General features: G+C 41.1%; 1 long non-coding RNA gene across 1 annotated transcript; it reads left to right on the top strand.

Moving 5' to 3' along the window:
- Nucleotides 1–419: 419 nt before the first annotated feature.
- On the top strand, nt 420–14,692 carry LOC132633859 (uncharacterized). The gene is made up of 4 exons (XR_009579880.1): nt 420–1,139; nt 2,794–2,845; nt 4,053–4,156; nt 14,377–14,692. It is a non-coding gene; the product is annotated as an uncharacterized LOC132633859 (long non-coding RNA).
- The last annotated feature ends 8,039 nt before the right edge of the window (nt 14,693–22,731 follow it).

Genomic DNA, 22,731 nt, shown 5'->3' with positions numbered 1-22,731 from the left:
TTGAAATGATCAGTCAGATTAGAATTAATTAAGGCCATGTTCGTAATTTTGGCCCATTAACAATTTGGTCAATTTTTTAAACTATTTTAATAAAATGATTACGTCCTAATTTTTCCTATAATTAAAATTTCATCAATTTTGATATCTAATTTATTTATTTATTTATGCGTACCAAGTATACATACATATACACCAAGCATATATATATATATATATATATATATATATATATATATATATATATATATATATATATATGTATACACTTAGTGTATATGTAAACACTTAAGGGCCTTTTACTATTCAAATTCGGACCGAGTCCAGCCCAAGGCCAGGCTGAGACCCGGCCCAACTCGTTATATCAGATAAGAGGGGGTATACCGCCCTTTTTTTCATTTCCATTTCTTTTGCAAAATCACCCCGCTTCTCTCTCTTCCACTTTGGTGAAACCCTAGCACCACGTTGAGATTTCATCATCTCTCTCCGCCAAAAATGGCAAGGTTACTGAGCATAGCTGACAAATATTGCTATTACATGCTTGTTATGGTAAAAGCATTAAATGTTCCACCTGATTTCGTGATCTTTTACCCAAACACGGTAATGAATCTTTGTTTTTTTACTCATTTTCCAGATTTTTCAGTCGAACTCATGCTTTTATTTTGCTTTTAGGTTATACATTTATTATTCTTTGCAATTTCCTATTAGTTCATGGTTGGTGGTTCAGATCGACCCAAGAAGGGTTAGATCTGACCGCATGTGTGTTATACCTTTAGATCTGGGTCGTTGACTTCATTTACTGAGTGTTTGATTTTGGAAAAGGATTTGTCCCACATCGTTCATTGTTAGTCTTGGTTGAATTTTTGGGGTTCTATAAATAGAACCCCACTCTCACAAAAATAGTGGTCGGACAACAAGGAGAAAAAATAGTGAGATAGAAAAAAATAGAAAGTTGAAGAAGCTGGAAAATTTTGATATTTTCAAAAGCTTCTTAGTAAAATTTTTTTTACCTTAACTGAAAATAGTTGGGGTTTTCTCAGTTCTAAAATATTTTCCTGCTTTATTTTTCACGTGGCTGAGTTGTTGAGGTTGGAAGCAAAAAGCTCCCAAATCCATTCTTTTCTTGGTTGCGCACATAAAAGGTAACCCTTGATTCATTATTTTTTTTATTTGGTCTAGCCTAAGTTGTGTTTGTATTAGTTAGATTGCTTGTGGTTTGATTCTTGCTAATGATGGTTCCTATTGCTAAAGGTTGCCCTATTTAGTTGTGTGTTTAACTTATGGTTTATTTGAGGAAAAGTAGTAGAATCAGTATGAATGTTGTGTTGAATCTCATTAGAAAGTAGGGTGATTGGGCTTCCTGTTGGCTTGTTTGTTTATGTGACTCTAATGTGCTATGTCTACTATGAAATGGTGTGTTTGAGGTACCTTGAACATTTGTTTTTCTTTTCCTTCCTTCTTAAATGACCTTACTCACATAGAATAGAGTAAAGGTAGGATTAATTAATAGTTTGTTGCTTTTATCAATTAATATTTAGATTAAAATGGAATCAGGTTCAATTTTGGCTTATGAATTGGTAAACTATCAAAGTAAACATCTGTGATCATGTTCTCACTGTTATATCCCGCATTTTTGTGCAATCGGATAATTCAAGACAATCGCGGGAAGACAACAAGCAAGGCCTTATTTTTGTTTTGTTTGGCATATGAGTTGCTTATGAAGAATTTAGAAGAGGAATTATTAAGAAAGGCTAGGGGTAAAGAGGGTATATTCGCAATATGACTCGTGGAAATATGGGCGGAGGCTAAGGGCAAATGTGGAATTTTGGAAAAAATTAATTTATGAGTTGCAAGACCATAGTAACTCCAACAACATCCTTGGAAAAAAAAATTCAAAAATTATTTTCTATCAATTGAAGGATTCCTAGCAAGGTGGAGTGGTTTTTTTGGAAGAAGAAAAATTCATATTCTTACAAATTGGAAGTTTTAGCCAACTGAAGAAGTGAGGAGAAAGGTAAGAATTCATTCTTTTTTTGATGTTATGGATGCTTGTGCATGTTGTAGTGTATAAAAGTGAGTGAAATTCATGAAGAACAAGAATATAGGTGTGTGGCCGTGTATGCCTATGTGTGTGTGGGAATTATGTTCTAATTATTTTATCTAGTGTTTGGTTGTTATTGTTGTGGATGCTATGTTGATAATGGAAGTTGAATGATTTTGGAGAGGTTGTAGTTGTGTATGCATGATGTTGGCCGTGAGTGTTGTGTGTGTGGTAGCCGTGTAGTTGTGGTGTGGTGTGGAGGAAAATGAGTTAATTTTATTTAGTATATTGGTTGTTGTTGTGTGGATTCTATATTGCTAATAAAAGCTTGATAATCTTAGTGAAATGGTAGAAGTTGGAGACTTGTGGTTGAAGTTTATGTAAATTGAATATTATATTTTTACATGTATGGAAGACAATGATATTAGTATGGTGTTGTTGGAATATATATTATAAAGTTGTTATTGTTTTATTGGAGTTGGAAGGTTTTGAAGGAAGTAGTATATTGATTGAGTTGTTATAATGTATCTTGGATTGAATATGGGAATTGTTAGTATGGTTGTTGACATTGTGTTGATAGTTTGGCCGGGTTGAATTCCCAGATTGTTGATTGATTAAAAATTGGCTAAGTTGAAATTTTAGGGATGGTGTATTTACAGGGGAAGTGCTGCCGAAATTTCGGTAGACAAGTATTATCTTAAGATTCAACTTCTAAATGCTCTAATCAAAATTTGGTAAATGTGACCAATTTGTAGATTTTGGCGGATTTGCAACTTGAATTTGGAATAGCATAAGGAGCGGAAAAAGGTATGTAAGGATTTACTCTTCCTTCTTTGGCATGTCTTAGACATACTAGGTTGGATATGAGCCTCGGGGACAACTCTATTCTCCGGAATCTGCGCCTAAATTTTCCCCTTTTTCATTCAATAGAATTGAATTAGACCTTTCATGAATAGTGGGAAGAATTGCCTAGCTATCTAGAACTTGTACAAATGAGACCCGACTACCTTAAAACTCTCACAAGTGACGTCATAAAACGTAACGTACGTAAATTGTGTACGCCGCCTCATTTGACCCGAGGTGGGCCCATGGTTCCCGGATTGTTCTGTATTTTTCCGTTTATCAAACGATAAGTGTTGTGACTATTCTAATGAGGATATTTCTATGATGATAATGATAACGATGATGTTAAGAAAGAGAATATGTCTATGATGAGTATGACAAGAATGATTCCGCGACTAAGACCCTTAAGTTAAGGATTCAATATGAGCATGAAAGTATCAAACTAGATCTTGATCGTTAATTCTATTCCTTGGTTATGACCCTATTTTCTAAGGATTCCAAAGCATATGAATTGATGTTTATGATGTCCATAATTTTATTCTATGTTTTCTTAGTGTTGTCCTTCGTTGATAGTCTCATCTTATAAGTATCGTTCCTTCAAGGTGAGACAAGCGGCCATGGTTATTCCATAAGGTAATCGGAGGTTACCGACCTGACGTCACTCCGATAAGGTTATAGCTTTTCTTTGGACTTTCCAGCATGCTATGATATGATATATATATATATATATATATATATATATATATATGTATGTGGGGAAGACGGGAAAAAGGGCAGAGCGCTATAGACGCTGGGATATACACACGGTACATGTATTCGTATTTGACTTGATATCATCCTGGACGCGGGATGCCCAGACGCGGGACATATATATATAATTATTTATGGTTAAATGGATCGGCTGCCAACGCCTAAGAAATATGACACGTTCTATCCTCACATGTATATGAGTAAGAAATGTTTTTCAAAGGAAAGCTAAGTATGCATGGTATCCGCCGAAAGGCACTTATAGGTACAAGTTATTTTCCTACCTCACGACATGCTCTACATTTCTATTATGTCATTATCCCTGTTCTATATTGTCCGAATGTTATTATTCATGCCTTACATACTCGGTACATTACTCATACTAACGTCCCTTCTTGTGGACGTTGCGTTTCATGCCGCGCAGGTCAGCAGGTAGACAGATTTGACTCCTAGAAGCTCCATCAGCAGTACTGTGTCAGCGCTCCAGTTGTTCCAGAGCCTCAGCTTCTTGGTACATATTCGAGCGCGGTAGAACCCGGCCCTTCTTGTATATACATGTGTTGAATTGTCTATGTTTTGTAGCAAATCCTAGGACTAATATGATTAAGGAGATTGAGTATGAAATCTGTTTTTTTTCTCTAGTTTGATCAAGGCTTTAGTTTCTTGTCTAAACTTGTTGCTTAAACATATAATGTCCATAACTTGTTTTGTGTAGTCCATGTCACAAGTCTTTCATCTGGAAATGGTCTGTTCTTAAGTATTAAGAGTGTTGGTAAAAAATGAAAAGGGAAGGGTCAACTTTAGGAACTGTAAGATTACATCATCATTTGAAGATTAGTTGGGATCAATCTAATCAGTCTATCCAGCTAGCAAGATGTTTATTAATTTGTAACTTGGTTAGTGATCATGTTACACCTCGGAAAATCTTCCGTTGGTACGCAAGTAAATGAACTAGTGATGAGTACGAGTGTACGATGTTTCAGCGAGTAAGAAATAACATTTGACGACCATAAGTGAGATTCCGAAGGCAATCGCAATAAGAGAGAGGTTATGCTCCATAATGAATAATTATAGGTTTTGGAAATGTGAAAAGTTGCAAGTTTGCATTCTGGCCAGTTGGTCGTAAAATTAAATACGGACCGTAAATTGGTATACGGTCCGTAAACTGCCATGTCGTATTTTGGCTTCCAAAACTTCAACTTTCTACCAAATGAGAAAATGGTTAAAATGACCCAAAATACGGACCGTAAAGTGGTTTACGACCCGTAAACTGCGTCCGTAAATCACCCCATCTCAGTTTGAGTTTCTGGTTCTGATATGATTAAATACGACCACGAAGGACGGTCCGTAAACTGGAATACGGACCGTAAACCATATTTACGACCACTGTGCACTTCAAATCGGATTTTTAAGTCATTAAATAAGGGGACCAAGGTTTATTTCATTTCACTTCTACATCACACCCCTTCTCTCTAGAACATCTCTCTACATATATTCCACAAGTTTTCAAGGATTATTAAGGATCAACAACACAAATCAAGTGAATCAAGTGTGAGCAAACCCATTAAGATCATTCAAAGTCAAGAGATCCAAATGGAGATAAACTAGGGTTTTGCTCAAGGTGGAGTATTATGAACTAAAGCTTGTTCCTACAACATTTAAGGTAAGATTCATGATATTTCTATGTTGTTTAAGGTAGTTAAGAGTTGAAATACTTGGATTGTAGAAGAGTATAGAAAAATGAGTCATGAATATGGAATAGTGTCATTTTGAGAAATACTATGAATTGAGCTATGGGTCTTGATGTATTGTGAGGTAAATACGATATAAATGATGTTGAGAACATGAGATGAACAATGTATGTAAATGGACGTCGTGTGCGTTATGGCCATGGTTATGGATGAATTTAATGTAAGTCTAGAAATATGGATAATGTGAATGAGTAATGGCTATTGTTATGGCATCGTGAATTTATTATTGACGTTTGGAGTTGGGATACGTTATGGAGGAGATGCTGTCCGATTTTCTCTAGCTTTAGTCATATATGCTAGCTATCGATTCTAACGATAGTATGACCTTTAATGAAGGTATAAACGCAAGCGTTGAAAGAGAACGTGCAAGTGATATATATTTGAACGAAAAGGTATGTAAGGCTAACCCTTCTTTCATAAGGCATGGTTCTTTGGCCAAACGTCTAAATCTCCTATAAGACTATGATTCCTTCAAATGATTTGATCTTCCGAGCTAGTAAGCTCACGATTCTTAATATGCTACGATTGTACTAAGTTCCTCATATGCCGAGTAGGCCTATAAGATAGATGTAATGATAACGACGATGATAGTGATAATGATAGTAATGATGATGAGAATAATATGATGCTAAAGATGCCTATGAGCTATTATATGTATGTGTGCCTATGAAGGGCTATAATAAGACCCCGAGCTTATGATGCCGGGTAGAATGTATGTATATGAATATGTATAGAGTATGTAAATGATTACGTAATGCGCTCGCACTTCTGCAGAAGGTATGGATAACCCTGAAACCTTGGTAGGGCCAGGTAGGTATAACCTTGAGCCTTGGTTGGCCAAGTATGTATGAAACACCGATCCTTCATGGTCGGGTACGCTATATAAAGGCTATATGTATATGTATATACATATATGACATCAATATGAGTACGAATATGCTGAGTATATGTAAATGTTGCGCAAAGGCTATGTATATGCAATGTATATGAGATGTAGACGATATGAATATGAGTATGAATACGAATGAATAAGACTATGTATACGGATACGCGATAAGAAAGAAACGCCCCTATGGAAAGCAAGTAAGTGACATGGCGACGATGCTATTGTCTCCCCTCCTATGCTGTTTCATATGTTATCTATTACGCTTTTATATTGATGATGATCATGCTTTACTTACTCGGTACATTCTTCATACTGACGTCCTTTTGTTTGTGGACGCTGCGTCATGCCCGCAAGTGGCCAGGGAGACAGAGTTGATTCGTAGCTACATGCTCAGTGATTATATAGCGGTGCTCCATTTCATTCGGAGTCATAGCTTTGGGTACTTATTCTTTTGTGTACATAGTATGGGCATCGCGGGGTCCTGTCCCGCTTATGTGTTATGTTATACTTTCCTTAGAGGCTCGTAGTCACGTGTATATGGGTAGATATGTCTGGCCTTGTCGGCCTATATTTTGTATATCATTTTGTTGGCCTCGTCGGCCCATGTACACTGATGTGGCATAAATGCCTATGATGATATAAAGAATCTTGTTGTCCAAGGAGACTAGTATGATAGATGAATAGAAATGTATGTTTTAAATATATGGCTCACCTAGATATTATGCAAAAGTCTGTCAATGGGTGCCCGGGTGGGATAGCACAGGGTGCTCGTCGCGGCCCCTTAGTTAGGTCGTGACAAAAGTGGTATCAGAGCAGTTTAGTCCTAGGGTGTGTCTACGAGCCGTGTCTAGTAGAGTCTTGGTTATGGGTATGTTGCGCGCCACACTTATAAACAAGAAGCTGCGGACATTTTAGGAATAAATGACCTTCTTTTCTTGATAAGAATCGTGCGATAGGGCTATGATGTGGGAAATTCTTGTTCCTTAATCGTGTGTTGTGTATTTCAGAAATGCCTAGAAAGAGAAAAGCTACAGCTGCCCAAAAGGGCAAGACGGTGGCAGAAAAGCGGGCTGAAAAAGCACCGCCACCGGTAGTAGAGGAAAGTGAGTCCCAGAGTGCGGCTCAATCCCAGTCCTCCCGTTCAGTGCCTATATTAGAGGAGCGTGAGGGAGCCTCAGCCCCAGCTCCAGCACCTCCACCGGATGCTTCGGGCCAAGATGTGAAAGAGGCCATTAATTTGCTGACTCAATTAGTTGCGGCCCAGACTCAGAGGCAAAGTTCAGGGCAAGGTGATAGGGCTGTTAGTGCAAGGGCCCGTGACTTCATTACTTTAAACCCTCCGGAATTCTTTGGGTCAAAGCCGAAAGAGGACCCTCAGGATTTCATTGATGGTATGTTGAGGACGCTTCAATTGATGCATGCTTCGGACACCGAATCGGTGGAGTTAGCGTCATATAGATTGAGAGATGTATCGATCCAATGGTATACAGTCTGGATGGCTTCATGGGGAGCCAATGCACCTCCCCCGGTATGACAAGAGTTTGTTGATGCTTTTCTCCGACAATACATGCCTCCAGAAGTTCGGCGAGCTAGAGCTAATAAGTTCTTAAATTTGAGGCAAGGTAGCATTAGTGCTCTAGAGTATAGTCTCCGCTTCAATTCTTTGGCTAGGTATGATTCGGCCATGGTAGCGGATAGGGGTGACCGGGTACACCGATTTGTGAAAGGCATAGGGCCACATTTGATGGATAGATGCTTGACTGCGTCCCTTCAGGACGGTATGGATATTGCACGCATTCAGGCCCATGCTCAAAACTTAGAAGAAAGCCTGCAACAGCAAAGAAGGGAACGTGAGCAAAATAGGGGCCATAGCAAGAGGGCCAGATCTTCGGGTCCGATGAGTGAGATTAGAGGTGGGCACAGGCAGCAGTTTCCCGGGCATTCAGGCTACTCTATGACCAGTGCACCTCCACGATTTTCAAGCCAGAGATTTGATAGATCTGCTCGTACGGGGCCGAGTCCGAGTTCTTCAGAGTCCCAGTTTAGAGGTGATTCGGGTCAGGCAAGGCCGCCCGTGCCACGATGTTCTAAGTGTGGGAAGTTGCATTGGGGTCAATGCCGATCGGGTTCAGATTGTTTCTATTCATGTGGTCGGCCAGGCCATATAATACGTGATTGCCCCTCGGTTCATGGTAGAGGTAGGACCCAGCCCTCAGGGTCAGTAGCCGGATATTCATCTTCTATGCGCCCTAACTAATGCACCGGCAGTATTTATGGATTTGATGAACAATGTGTTTAGGCCCTTCCTGGATTTATTTGTGATCGTATTTGTTGATGATATCTTGGAGTATTTTATATCCGAGGCAGAACATGCGGATCATTTGCGCACTGTCCTTGGAGTTCTTCGAACTCGAGAGTTGTTTGCAAAGTTTTCCAAATGTGAGTTTTGGTTGAACTCAGTGACATTTCTGGGGCATATTGTTGCTGCCGATGGAATTCGAGTGGATAGTCAAAAGATTGAGGCCCTGAAAACTTGGCCAAGGCCCACAATTCCTACAGAGGTTCGTAGCTTTCTGGGCTTAGCAGGTTATTACAGGAGATTTGTTGAAGGTTTCTCTTCTATTTCTGCACCGCTCACAAAGTTGACCCAGAAATCAGCTAAGTTTCAATGGACAGATGCTTGCGAACGTAGTTTCCAAGAGTTGAAGGATAGTGTCACGACCCGGTTAGGGGCCGTGACGGGTACCCGGGGCTAATCACCGAGCACCGCTCGTGACATCACTTGTTAAGCTTATTTAGCAATCATTTATCCGATTCATGCTCAATTTATAATAAAATCCATTTTCATTTAGAAACAAAATGCTTTTATACATACGGGCCTTTAGGCTAGCAAAATACTATACATATATATATATATATATATATATATATAATGACCGTGCCATAAAACCACACGACCCACGTCGAGTATCTACGAGCCTCTAAGAGATGACATCTACAATTGTACACAAAATAATCATCATAGGCACCTCCGGGACAATGGAGGGCTTTCAGTCAGCTAGCAGCCTCTAAGAATCCAGACCAAGATCTCCTCCCTGTCTACCTGTGGCCATGAACACAACGTCCAAAGAAAAAGGACGTCAGTACGAATATTGTACTGAGTATGTAAGGCAGGAAAGAAATAAACAAACAGAATAGAAATATCATGAGTCATGGGACAATGATATAACCTGCACACATGTCATAGGCAATCGTATTATTATAATATTTCACATTTTACACAATCATAGTACCCATGTTATCACATCCCATACATTATCACGTACGTCATCATATGCCTCATCACATCATAATCTGTATCGTTACCCGCATCCGGGTAACCCTCATATGCCCCCCACTAGTGGTGATCATGCCCGGCCCTCTCGGCTCGGTGTAAACATTGCAGCCCGCAGTAGCGGTGACATGCCCGACCATATAGGCGCGGTGTAATAATACGCAGCCCGCAGTAGCGGTGACATGCCCGACCATATAGGCGCGGTGGAAATCTTATCATCACAATAGCAATCATAACACATCATTATTATACAGCTCAAGCCATAGCATCATGTTATCATTTCTTAGTGTTCCATGTATCCCATAGTGTTACAAGTTAGCATTACTTATCATCTTATTATCATAACATACAACAGCATTAAGAGCATTCATTAAGCTTTAAGACAACCATACTATGTCGGGGTGACGTAAGGTCGTGAACCCCCGATTATATTATGGACATTTATGAGTATCATGCCTCGCCTTGAAGGGAAGAAAACGTAAGACGAGTGTTAACAATAATAGCATCATTAGCATTGTAGGAACATCATGCCACAATTTCTTGAGTCTCTAGACTCTAGCTCATTGTCAGCATTATCATGCTCATAGGGGATTTAATATATAGAAGGACTCTTAAGCTTCATCTTATAGAAGGATTTGTGGAAAGCTTGAAGGATTCATGCCTTTTGAAAGAAGTGTTAAGCCTCACATACCTTTGTCGTTTAAGCAATTTAGCGTTTGCTTATTCTCCTTCAATGTCACGCCTCTTGGATGATGGTTGAACAAGTCTTGAGTGGAGTTTCTCTTCTTAGCACCAAAGCCCTAGCTCACCTCCTTTGGTTTTCTTGAGGAAGATGAACTTTTCTTGAGTTTCACACACTTTGATTCATGGATTATGTGTCATTGATCTTGGTTTTCCTTGGATTCTCTTGAATTATTGTGGATGAAGTGCTTTGAAGTGTTCTAGAGAGTTCTTGAATTGGAAAGATGATAAATGAAATAAAACGAGCTTGGGGTCCCTTATACTTAGCTTAAAAATCTAATTTTTGTGAACAGTATTCGGGGTGTACAGTGGCCGTAAACCCAGTTTACGGGCCGTATAGTGGTTTACGGTCCGTCCTTCATGGCCGTATTTAAGCATATCAGAAACAGAATGGTCTGCTGGGATCATGGTGGTTTACGGTCACAGTTTACGGGCCGTATTTCAATTTACGGTCCGTAAACTGAGTCGTATTTTACCATTTCAACATTTGACAGAAAATTCAAATCGTGGAAGGTTGGAGGACGACAGCAGTTTACGGTCCGTAAACTACTTTACCGTCTTCCACTTTACGACCACTGGGCCGAAGTGAAAATTCTGCAACTTTTCACTGCACGTTCACGGGGAAATTTCCGAGGTGTAACAGATAGATTGACTTCTGCCCCAGTCTTGACACTCCCAGAGGGATTGGAAGGATATGTTGTTTATTGTGATGCTTCAGGTGTTGTGCTAGGCTGTGTATTGATGCAACATGGTAAAGTGGTTGTGTATGCTTCAAGGAAATTGCGGAAACATGAGAAGAGTTATCTGACCCATGATCTAGAATTGGCCGCAGCGGTTCATGCGTTAAAGATATGGAGACATTATTTATATGGTGTCCATGTGGATATCTACACAGATCATAAGAGTCTCCAGTACATCTTCAAGCAGAAAGAGTTGAATTTGCGGCAACGACGATGGTTAGAAATGCTAAAGGATTATGATGTCGATATTTTGTATCACCCTGGAGAGGCGAATGTTGTAGCTGATGCTCTTAGCCGCATATCGATGGGAAGTTTATGTGATGTACGACCAGAAAAGAGGGGAATGGCCCGTGAACTCCAGCAATTAGCTAGCCTAGGAGTTCGAATGGTGGACTCAGGTAGCAGGGGAGCTACTTGTTATACCCCGTATTTTTTTTGCATATTCGGAAAACTCAAAATAATTACGATATGTAAGGAATAAGGCCATATGTGGATTTGAACTTATATATGGATGTTGTTCATGGAAAAATATTAGTGTGGAAATCCGGAGGAAGGCCAAGGACAAAATTGGAATTTTGGAAACTTGTTTCATGAATTACAAAATTTAGCCAACAATTAGGCTCAAAAAGAAAAAAAAAATTTTGAAGGCCCAATCCACATAAGGTGGACGGCCATGGTCCATAGATTAGCCAAGCCCATGAATTAATTAGGCATGTGATGATCATGTGCCTAATTAATATAAGAAGCCTTGAATCATCTAGAGAATTCAAGAAAGCAAAGTAAAAATCAAGAACAAAAACAAGGGAGAAAAACGGCCAAGAAAGAAAGAAAAGAAAAAGAAAGAAATTTTTTTCCAAGCCTTCAACTTTGATTCAAGGATTATAATTTTCTTGGATTCTTGTCAAGTTCAAGATTCTCTACAAAGTGGTACAATTGTTTTGGCAAGAAACTATCTTTGGGGGCAAGGAGAATTTGTTGGAAAAAGGTAAAAATCTTATGTTCTTTTCATGTTATGAAGGTTTGTCTATGTTGTAGTATGTAGAAATGAGTAGAAATTATGGAAACATGAAAGTTGCAAAGTGGGCATGCATGTATATATGTGGCCGTGTATGTGTATTTTTATGTAGTTAAGGTGAGTTGAATTTTATGTTGTATTCTAGTTGTAGTTATGGTGGAATTTATATTGGAAATGAAAGCTGAATGAATTTAACGGAACTTGGAGAAAGTAGGCGTTGGCCGTGTGGTATGGAGTTGAGATGAAAATGAATTGATTTTGTTTGATATGTTAATTGTGTTGTTATGGCTTTGTGAAGTAGATGGAAGAATAATGGGTTAAGCTAACATGAAGAATTTGTTGTTAAGTTATTGTCGGAAAGTATGTCGTTTTAGTATGATCTTATGAAATTAAGAAAATGAAGTGGTTAAGGTGCAAATTATGATTAATGTTGATGAACTTGGAAGATGGAAATGTGTTATGAACTTGTATGTTAAAGATTAGGAGAATTGGATAAATTATGGCTTTGATGGAAAGTTTGTATGTTTTGTATATCTTGTGTATATCTTGTGTAGATATTGTAGAAATGTTATGATATGCTTCCGAATGGTATTGTAATGACCTTGATTAATAATGAAGGTGAAAATATTGAGATGGAGTTGGAAATGCGATGTTTGAAATGAGAGTTATTGTACTATGTTGGAAGGAGGACTAATTAGTCTATATTGTGTTTTGTAGTTGTTGTTGGTATTGTTGTTGGGTTGGTTGTTGCTATCCTGAGCCGAGTTGTATTCTCGGGGTGTCGCATTTATAGGGGAAGTGCTGCCAAAATTTCGGTAGGCAAGCATTGGTTAAGATTGAAATTTTAAGTCTCATGAATAGTAACTGGTAAATGTGACCATTTGCAGTTTTGGACGAAACGGGAATTGAGATTGGACGAGCGTAAGGCACGACTAAGGTATGTAAAGTTTCTCCCTTCATTCTTAGGCATGTTCTAAACGTAATAGGCTCGGTCGCGAGCCTTAGATATGACTCAGTCTCTCAAAATCCGAGATTGAAATTGGCCTCATTTCATTCAGTAAGATTGAATTAGTTTCCTTACAAATTGTCGTCAAAATGACTTATGTGTATGAAACCTTCCCAATTGAACTCGAATGGTTCCAAAACTCTCATAAATGACTCTATAAGGTCTATGATTCATAACTTGAGTTCACCACCTCGATTGACTCGAGGTGGGCCCGCAGATTCCGAGACCTCCTACTATTGCTTTATTTGTCTTATATCTATACAGTGCTTAAAAGAAACTTTGGATTTTTGTTCCGTTTATCAAATAATAAATGTGCAGAATCTGTATTATACTTTGATACGTGCTATGATTCTAGAAACATGATTTGATATGATGAATCGTGCCATCCCCAAAAAGGGCATACATGTACACTATGACTAACGTCCGACTCCTTTGAAATGATTTGTTACTTGAAATGTTCTAATGGTTAAAAAAAAAAAAACCATCCTAACTATTCCTTTACACTTTGTGGTATATTTGTTGTGTACGAATAATCACAGAAGTTCTGCCTTGACATAATCCGTCGCAATTTACGAAAAGCACATCCTATGACTTATTGTTTGGTTTGTCTATTGAGTCTGGATTTATATGCATATGTTTTTGCATCACTCTGTTCGTGCTAGTCACAGTATGTCTTTTCACTGAGCCCGGGCCAGGACATGATCTCGTGCGCACTCCTCTGCATTACTCACCGAGTCCCTCGTACTTGCGGGCCGGGACACGTTATTTGTATATGTTTATGATATGATGATACGGGGATGGCGGCCAGGATGGCACATGATGATTATCCACTGAGACCCGCAGTAGAGGGCCGGGACACGTTATGTATACACAGTACATGATTCTGACATGCATGATTTCACCACCGAGTCCCTTAACAAAGGGCCGGGACACGCTATTTGCATATACGATACATGTGTTTATATGATGTTATATGATTTGGCATGCATCATCTATGCTTTGACATTACTTTTCTGAGGTCTCGGATAAGGTATTCACCTTTTGTACTTCGGACTCTGACTATAGCTCCGTCTGTTTTATTTCTGGATCTTCGACTCCGAGTATGATTCTGCTACCTATATCTTTGTACCTCCGGCTCTGACTGTGGTTTTGACAGTTATAATTCTGTACTCCTGTTCTTGACTATGATTTATTTGTTACAATTCCGCTTTACATACTCGGTACATTTTCCATACTGACCCCCTGTTCTTCGGGGGCTGCGCTACATGCCTGTAGGTACAGACGCTCCTTTTGATACGCCACCAGCTTAGGACACCTGTTCCGCTACTTGGGAGTGCTCCTGTTGATTCGGAGCTTATATTTTGGTATATATCTTCTGTTGTTTTCATCTTCTGTACATATGGTCATTTGGGGTACGGCGGGGCCCTGTCCCGTCATATGATTCTGTTATGTCTGTTAGAGGCCTGTAGACATGTTTGTGGGTTGTGGATTGCCACAGTTCTGGTAGGTATGTGTGAGACTGCGATTTAAGTGACCCGGCTTGCTATGATCGCATTAACGGCCTATGTATAAGTCTGTGTATGTATGTATTTTCGCGCGATGTATTCTATATCCGTATGAATCTGTGTATGTCTTATTTGATTAGTTGATTAGTATGCTAACTCTGTCAGGTAGGTACGTACAGGTGTCCAGTTAGGACACCAGTCGTAGCCCACGGGGTTGGGTCGTGACACTACTATTCAGAATACAGCAGTCTCGTCGTCAGTAGCAGAAGTGAAAGAGTGACAATACGAAGATTCCATGCTAATGCAGTACAAAGATACACTCCCCCAGAAAGAGGAGTCATCATTTGATATTTCAGGAGACGGAGTTCTCCGCTGTCGAGGCAGGTTATGTGTTCCCGATATGGCAGACTTACGCCACCAAATAATGAGGGAAGCCCATTGTTCCCGCTATTCTATCCACCCCGGAGCGACGAAAATGTATCATGACCTTAATTCTATATATTGGTGGAATGGAATGAAGAAATATGTAGCGAAATTCGTAGCTCAATGTCCAAATTGCCAGCAAGTGAAAATCGAGCACCAAAAGCCGGGTGGATTGTTGCAAGATATAAAAATCCCAACTTGGAAATGGGAAGTGATTAACATGGACTTCATTTCAGGCTTACCCTGTTCTTGACGTAAGTATGATTCCATATGGGTGATTGTGGATAGACTCACAAAGTCAGCTCATGTCTTACCCGTCAGAACGACGTATGTGGCAGAAGGTTATGCAAAGCTATATGTTAAAGAGATAGTGAGACTCCATGGTGTTCCAGTATCTATTATCTCCGATAGAGGGACTCAATTTATAGCTAATTTTTGGTCGTCGTTCCAAGAGGGTTTAGGGACCCAAGTGAGCCTTAGCACGACATTTCATCCACAGACCGATGGACATGCTGAACGTACTATTCAGACTCTTGAAGATATGTTACGAGCATGTATGATAGATTTTGGAGGAAATTAGGATGATCATTTGCCACTCATTGAAATTTCTTACAATAACAGTTATCATTCTAGCATTCAAATGGCACCGTATGAAGCTTTATATGGGCGAAAGTCTAGATCCCCAATCGGGTGGTTTGAAACAGGATAGGCTAAATTGATAGGTGTTACGTCCCGTGTTTTCGCATATTTGGAAATCGAGAAAAATGAATAAGACTTGTGTGTTATAAGGAAATATTCTGATTCTAGATAATATGACTATGTTGGTTATGAAACTATTGGTGCTAAGTCATTGGGGAAGGCCGACGGTAAATTTGGAATTTCAGAAATTAGTTTCGGGAATTACAAAACGAGACTTCAATGGATTGGGCCAAGAAAAATTTAACAAAAATTGAGGCCCAAGTATTAGGGGTGGCCGGCCAAGGCCCAAGCCCCATTATTAATGGTCATGTGCTTTGCATGTGACCACTTAAGCATGTATTTAACCATGTATATCCCTAGAAAGTTCAAGAAAAAAAAAGAAAAATTGAAGAACCTCCAAAAGGAGCTCTCGGCCGAGCAACAAGGAAAGAAAAGAAAAATTTAATCTCCAATCTTTGATCTTAATCCAAAAATCTTGTTCTTCTTGTATTGTAGTAAGTTCAAGACGCTCTCCGACGGGATACAATTAGTTTGGTGAAAGGAGCGTGTTTGCGGCAAGTCGGAAATTCAAGTAAAGGTATGAATTTCCCTATTCTAATGTTATGGAATTGGTATGAATGTGTTAAGGATGGAGAATAGACGAGAATCCCGTAGTTTTGATGTGTGTGCAAAGCCGTGTGTGTGTGTGTGTTTGGTGTTGTAGTCGTGACCTATGGGAAGTGCAAAGCCATGTGAATTTAATCTTGTGTAGTTGTTTGTTGCGTTGTTGTGACCTTTATAATGTAAATGAATGTTTAATAAATCGAATTGGTGTTGGAAAATGATTTCAGAACATTATGGGAAAGTATATACCTTTGGTATATTTGTGTATATCATTGTATATCCATGATATTAAGGCTCTAAATATGACTTATGGTTGTTGTTAATGAATTCGGAATGAAATAATGCAAGTTAGTATGTTCGTCGGAATTGTTGACGTTTTGAAAGGAATATGGAAAGTGACGAACTTCTTGAATTTATGTATAATGTTGGAACATAATTAGGATGTGATTGAATAATCTTGAATGATTGAATGAATACAATAATGTGGACATAAGTTTGGAATTGTGAAGTTTGAATGAAAGTTGCCAACTTTTATAGTAAAGAATAATATTGAAGTTAGAATGATTTAGTTGTGGTTTATGTTGTTTGTGACGTTTGGGTTGTTGTTGTTGGTGTTTATTGAGCCGAGCTAAGTCTCGGGGGTGTTAGATATATAGGGGAAGTGCTGCCGAAATTTCGGTAGGCAGAAATGAAGTTAATGGAATTTTTAAGCTTAAGAATCTCTAATAGGTAACTTTGACCATTTGCAGATTCTGGACGAAACGGGATTTGATTTTGGGGTGAGCATAAGACGTTTCTAAGGTATGTAAAGCTTCCCACTTCTTCCTTTGGCATGTCTTAGTATGTTAGGTTGATATCGGAACCCCGGGAGCAATTCTGCTCCTCGAAATCCGATCTAGAAAATGGCTACTATTCATTCAATTCAATTGAAGCCTAATGTTCCTATTTTGGCTAGAAAGCAATCAAACGTCCGAAACTTATGCAAATGCAATCGGATTACTTTGAAATCTTTATGTATGATCTTATAGACCCGAAATGTTCATAAATTTTGTTCGCCACCTCGACTTGACCCGGGGTGGGCCCGCTAACCCCGAGATGCCTTATTCGTCCTACTAGGCTCTCTTTTTGGATAAGCTTCGACAAAGAATCTTCGATTTTGAAATTGTCCTCTATGAAATAATGTTCCGAACACTATGATGTAACAAACAATGTTCTGAGCCATACGTACCACTTTGGAAACATTTTGTGAAATGAACTTTCGTACCAACTAATTATTTGACTATTTTGGTTAATGAACTGACTTATGAAGTAATCAAGTTTTGAAAGGCTATTTTGATATACAAATTGCATTGTTTTCTCACGACTCCGCTCGTGCCTTATTATGATTTCGTTCACCGGTTCCCGGGCCGGTTATGATTCGTGCGCTCTATGATGATTCGGTCGTATGCTGTGTTACGGTTCCCCGAGGCCTCATCATAGGGCCGGGTTCCGTTTGGAGTTATGTTGTGATATGGCTGTGGTGTGATACGCTCATATGTGTGTGTTCGGGGATGTACGGAGATTTTAACCTTCTGGTGTTATGCTGTGTGTGGCACCAGCGTCGGAGTGGTGACCACGTTCCTGAGCTTTGCATGATTCTGTTTGCATTATGTATATATGATTTTGATAAACATTTTGATATACTGTTCGGCATTTCCCTCTTTTGTATTCTGTTTGCTTTCAGTTGTGGCCTATATTTTTGTACTCCATGCTTTACATACTCAGTACATCTTTCGTACTGACCCCATTTCTTCGGGGGCTGCGTTTCATGCCCGCAGGTACAGACGCCGGTGATCCACCACTGTAGGCTCCACTTCTGCTATTTCGGAGTACTCCCTTGATTCGGAGTCCACTTTTGGTATATATATATCTTCTGCCATGTATATATTTTTGCATATCTGACTATTTGGGTACGGCAGGGCCCTGTCCCGTCATATGATTCTGTCGGTCAGTTTAGAGGTCTGTGGACATGTCTGTGGGTTATGGTCAGTCTGTTTGCTTATGTGTATAGGTTGTTTGGGCGATCCCATACGCTGAGGCGGCCGGTCCTCATATGTTTGTGCATTGCTTTGATTAGCCCTGTGTGGCCTCTGTTGGTGTTTGCTGTGTACAGGGTTATTCTGGTTAGTCCGAAAAACAAAGGAAACTCTGCCGAAAGTTTTCTGGAATTTATCTGTATTTGGAATATAGCCTTGTCGGCTTCTGCTATACATTTGAATACGTTTGATAGATGGGTTTGGGTGCCCAGGCCGGGCACTAGTCACGGCCTACGGGGTTGGGTCGTGAAAAAAGTGGTATCAGAGCAGCTTGTCCTCGGAGTGTCTACAGGCCGTGTCTCGTAGAGTCTTGTTTATCGATGTGTTGTGCACCACATCTATAAACAAGAGGCTACAGGGCATTTAGGATGTTACTTTCTTTGGAATCTTAGATCGTGCGATAGAGCTGTGCTATTAGGATGATTCTGATCTGACCCGTTCTTGTGTTTGCAGTGATGCCTCCGAAGAAGGCAACGGCGGCCCAGAAGGGCAAGGCAAGGATGGGAGAGACTAGTCAGGCACAGCGAGCTACCCGGGATCGTGTCTATGATTTGCCTGAGGTTGTGCCTCGTTCTGAGGGGTCCGCTACACCACCATTGGTACAGCCTGGAGCAGGTCCTTCAGCAGCTCCAGAGGCCCGAGTACCCGCTCCCGAGATTCCAGCTCCTCAGCCAGGGGCGGAGGACAGGACCCTGAGGGAGGCTGTACAGTTGCTGACCACATTGGTAGCAGGGCAGGCTCGCAGACGCGGGCGGAGGGACGATGATGATGATGACAGGCGTGACAGCCTGCGGGTTCGAGAGTTCTTATTGTGTGGCCCTCCAGAGTTTTTTGGGTCTAAGCCCGATGAGGACCCCCATGATTTTATTCAGGGGATGCGGCGCTCACTAGACTTGGTCAGGGCTTCAGAGACCGAGTCAGTCGAGTTGGCCTCGCATAGACTTCGGGATGTTGCTGCTCACTGGTATGAGACCTGGGAGTTATCTAGGGGCGAGGGTGCTTCCCCAGCTACTTGGGACGAGTTTACGACTGCTTTCACCCGCCATTTTCTGCCCCCAGAGTTGCGACGGGCACGGGCTGATTGATTTTTACATCTGCAGCAGAGGGGTCGGAGCGTTCGTGAGTATAATCTGGAGTTTGATTCCCTGGCCCGGTATGCACCTGCCGTAGTAGCAGATATATTCGATCGGATGCATAGATATGTTATGGGATTGGATCGTTATTTGATCGACGGCTGTATGGCAGTGTCATTGCAGACGGATATGGATATTTCCCGACTTCAGGCTTATGCGATGGGTATGGAGGACCGTCACAGGTCTGATTATTCTAGCAGAGATCGGGACAGGAGGCCGCCCAAGAGGGCTAGGTCCGCGGGATATTCTGGAGATTCTCGAGGCGGACAGCCTCAGCAGCAGCATACAGGCAGACAGCTTTCTCCGTCCGGCCGGAGTACTCAGTCTGGCGGCAGGAGGTTTGATAGTGCAGGACCGTCTGGGGCTGGTCAGAGCTCCAGGGCGGCAGGTTAACAGGTGTCTAGAGGCCCCAGCCAGGCCAGACCACCCAGACCCCGTTGCTCTCATTGCTGGAAGTCTCATCCTGGGGAGTGCTATCGAGCTACTGGAGCTTGTTTTTCGTGCGGTGTTCAGGGCCATTTTATGCGAGATTGTCCGTTGGCTAGCGGTTCTGGTAGTGTGGCTCAGCCGACAGGGTCAGCTGCCGGTTCATCATCTGCTCCATCTATTGCACGCCCTGCAGGGCGAGGTGCGCCGACACCGGCGATCCGCGGTCGAGGCCGCGGTGGCGTTTCAGGTTCTAGCGGTCCCTCGAACCACATATATGCTTTGGCCAGCCGCCAGGATCAGGAGGCTTCGCCAAACGTCGTCACAGGTACATTACTGGTTTCCTCCAGATCTGTATATGCATTGATTGACCCTGGTTCTACTTTATCATATATTTCCCCGCTCGTTGCTAGTAAAATTGGGATAGTGTCTGAGCTTATAGAGCCATTTGAGGTAGCTACGCAGGTTGGGGATTTTGTTATAGCGAGGCAGATCTATAGGGATTGTTCTGTGACTATTTATGATCGTTGCACTAAAGCTGATTTGATAGAGTTAGACATGCTTGAGTTTGATGTCATTATGGGTATGGACTGGTTGTCTTCCTGTTATGCTAATGTCGACTGCCAGAAAAAGGTAGTCCGTTTTCAGTTTCCAGGGGAACCAGTTATAGAGTGGTTCGGATCTACAGCATCGCCGAGGGGTAAGTTTATTTCATACCTCAAGGCTAAGAAGATGATCCAGAAGGGTTATATCTATCATTTGGTTCGTGTGCACGATACTGCAGCTGAGACACCTACCCTTCAGTCTGTTCCGGTCGTTAATGAATTCCAAGATGTATTTCCTGACGAGCTTCTTGGCCTTCCGCCTGAGCGGGAGATTGATTTTACTATAGAGTTGTTGCCAGACACGCAGCCTATATCTATTCCTTCGTACAGGATGGCACCGGCTGAATTGAAGGAGTTGAAGGAGCAGCTAAAAGATTTGTTGGATAAGGGCTTTATTAGATCCAGCACATCACCCTGGGGAGCGCCGGTATTATTTGTGAGAAAGAAAGATGGGTCACTGCGCATGTGTATCGATTACCGGCAATTAAATAAGGTGACTATTAAGAATAAATATCCCCTCCCCCGGATTGATGATTTGTTTGATCAGTTGCAGGGTGCTAAATATTTTTCGAAGGTAGATCTGCGCTCAGGTTATCATCAGGTGCGAGTGCGAGAATCAGATATCCCGAAGAGTGCTTTCAGGACCCGGTACGGGCATTATGAATTCAGAGTTATGTCTTTCGGGTTGACTAATGCTCCAGCGGTATTTATGGACCTGATGAATCGGGTATTTCGGCCTTTCTTGGATATGTTTGTTATTGTGTTCATTGACGATATTCTGATTTACTCGCGATCAGCCGAGGAGCATTCAGATCATTTGAGGACGGTACTTGGTATTCTCCGTCAACAGAAATTATATGCTAAATTCTCCAAATGTGAATTCTGGTTAACTTCTGTGGCATTCTTGGGCCATATTGTCGGCGCAGATGGTATTCGGGTCGATACGCAGAAGTTTGAGGCTGTACAGAATTGGCCCAGGCCTACTACACCGACAGAGGTGCGCAGTTTTCTGGGATTAGCCGGATATTATCGCAGGTTCGTGGAGGACTTTTCTTCTATTGCAGCACCACTGACGAAGCTTAATCAGAAAGCAGCGAAATTTCTGTGGACCGATGCCTACGAGGGCAGCTTCCAGATGTTGAAAGAAAGGTTAGTTTCAGCACCAGTTTTGACTCTTCCAGAGGGATCAGATGGGTATATGGTATATTGTGACGCCTCTGGTATTGGGATAGGCTGTGTGTTGATGCAGCACGGTCGAGTCATACCCTATGCTTCCCGGCAGCTCAGACCGCACGAGAAGAATTATCCCACTCATGATCTTGAGTTGGCCGTGGTGATTCATGCTTTGAAGATTTGGTGGCATTATTTATATGGGGTCCATGTCGATAATTATACGGACGATAAGAGTCTCCAGTATATTTTTAAGCAGAAAGAATTGAATTTGCGGCAGAGAAGATGGCTTGAGTTACTGAAGGATTATGACGTTGATATTTTGTACCATCCGGGGAAAGCCAATGTGGTAGCGGATGCACTTAGCCGCAAGTCTATGGGCAACTTGGCTGATGTACCATCTGGTAAGAAAGATTTGGTTCATGATATTCATCAGCTGGCCAGCCTTGGAGTTCGTCTGGCAGATTCTGGAGATTCTGGGATTTCTGTTCGTGCAGTTGTTGAATCATCTATTATAGCAGAAGTAAAGCAGCGTCAGTTCGAAGATCCTATTCTGGTTCAGTACAGAGATGTGGCCCTTACTAAAGACAAGACTCCGTTTGAAATTTCACCTGAAGGGGCATTATTATATGAAGGCAGATTCTGTGTCCCGGATGTTGCAGGCTTACGTCGACAAATCATGGGCGAGGCGCATAATGCACGGTATTCTGTTCATCCTGGTTCCACTAAAATGTATCATGATCTCAGGTGTTTGTATTGGTGGGACGGTATGAAGAAAGATATTGCCGAGTTCGTTAGTCAGTGCCCGAATTGTCAGCAAGTTAAAATTGAACACCAGAAGCCCGGTGGGTTATTACAGGAGATGGAAATTCCAGCCTGGAAATGAGAGATGATTAATATGGATTTCGTTGTTGGGTTACCGCGCACTCCACGCAGGTATGATTCTATTTAGGTTATTGTTGACAGATTGACGAAATCGGCCCACTTTCTC

This window comes from Lycium barbarum, chromosome 3, assembly GCF_019175385.1.
Source record: "Lycium barbarum isolate Lr01 chromosome 3, ASM1917538v2, whole genome shotgun sequence".
NCBI lineage: Eukaryota > Viridiplantae > Streptophyta > Magnoliopsida > Solanales > Solanaceae > Lycium > Lycium barbarum.
Note: the sequence above shows the minus strand (reverse complement) of the source record. Positions and strands in the feature narration are given on the sequence as shown.